This window comes from Paramormyrops kingsleyae, chromosome 23 (assembly GCF_048594095.1).
Source record: "Paramormyrops kingsleyae isolate MSU_618 chromosome 23, PKINGS_0.4, whole genome shotgun sequence".
Classification (NCBI taxonomy): Eukaryota; Metazoa; Chordata; class Actinopteri; order Osteoglossiformes; family Mormyridae; genus Paramormyrops; species Paramormyrops kingsleyae.
The window spans coordinates 14,506,242-14,507,964 of record NC_132819.1 but is presented as its reverse complement, the minus strand read 5'-3'; positions in this window follow the sequence as shown (position 1 = coordinate 14,507,964).

Here is a 1,723-nt window from a genome sequence, read left to right as displayed (position 1 = left end):
CTTGTTTTCCTGGAAATATATAAAATAGTATCTTCCTACAGACAAACATGTAGATTATTTTGTACAATATCTTCATAGATAACGTATAATACATTTAAGAAATAGTACATCGAGTATCCACAATTTTTAGTGTTAATGATTTTTATATAATTAAATATGTCTGTTAAAAGAGAAATATGTTAAATCTTCTCACACCTCCAGGGCTGGGGATCTAAATCCTGTTCTTTGTGTGTGTAGTCACCCTGATTTCTCAGGCAATCCAAAAACATGCAATCAGGTGAATTCCCCGTTCTACGTATTTATGCCCAGCAAATGACAGCAACAAAAATGCATCCAAAATTTAACATGTTAAATGGGAAATCCTTTTTTGCCAAATACGAGCAGGAATCACATTCATTCTTAAATCAAATTTAATATACTTCTACAGGTCCACCAAAGAATCCATAAAGCCATGCTGGTTTCTGAAGTTCAATGTTAAAGCTATTAATTTTTCTGTGGAATGGTCTACTTAGTTGTTAAAACACTGAACTATAACCATAAATCATATTTCAGTTACTGTACCTATTTGCATTATATCTCACATACCCAAATATATAGAATATAAACTCTGCTAAATGTTAATTTTAAAAACTTGCATAAATAGTATCTTCCAAACTGCTTACCCTACTGGGTCACAGGGGGCCTGGAGCCTATCCTGGAAGCAATGGGCACAACCCTGGATGGGGGGCCAGCCCATTGCAGGGCACACTCACATACTGTTCACAATTCAGTAACCTCAATCATCCTCAGCATGTCTTTGGACTGTGGGGGGAGTGCCCATGAGAAAACCCCATGACGACAAGCAAACTCCACACACATGTAACCCAGGCAGGGACTCGAACCCAGGTCCCATAGGTATGAGTCAACAGTGCTAACCACTGCACCAACATGCCACCCCAAAAACAGTATTACTCAATTTAATTAAATAATTTAATGATAAACCCTTCTTAAGCCACTCCTCCACCGTAGGATACAACAGCAATGGAGATAAGTCAGAGTACAGAGGACTTAAGTAAAGGACTTTGTCTTGTGGTGCAGGAAGAACAACCTGCAGCTCATTATCAGCAAGATAAAGGAGTTGGTGATGAACTTCCTGGTTGTCAAGGAGCCCTGAGAACAGTCCCCATCCGGGGGGAGGGAGTGGAGGTGGTGTAGGGCTACAAGTACCAGGGTGTCCACCTGAACAGCAGATTGGAAGCTCAGGTCGTCTGACGTGTGAAGATGTTTCACCAGACTGTAGTGGCCAGTGTCCTCTTCTCTGCTGTCGAATACTGGGTAAGCGGCATCAGTTCAGGCCATGCCAAACACCTTAATTAACTCATCAGGAAGCACAGTTCCATCACAGTGGAGAAAAGGACGGTGGCTAAATTAGACATCATGAACGATTCTGCTCATATGCTCCAGGGGGCGCTGTCTTGCAGCACCTTTAACAACCATCTTATTTTACAACAGTGTGCAGAGATACCACAGCGCCCCCTCCTGACGAACCACAACCCCCGAGAACCCCTTGCCGTAACACATCAAGAAAGCTTCCCACCTCTGAATTAATATGTCTGGCATGGGCGTAAATTTCATTTAACAGTAGGGGGGGACAATAAATATAAAATTTCTCATGAGCAATTTTTGAAGGGGACACAAATAATACAGTCAAATTGTACTTGTAAAGATATGTCCCCACAATGAA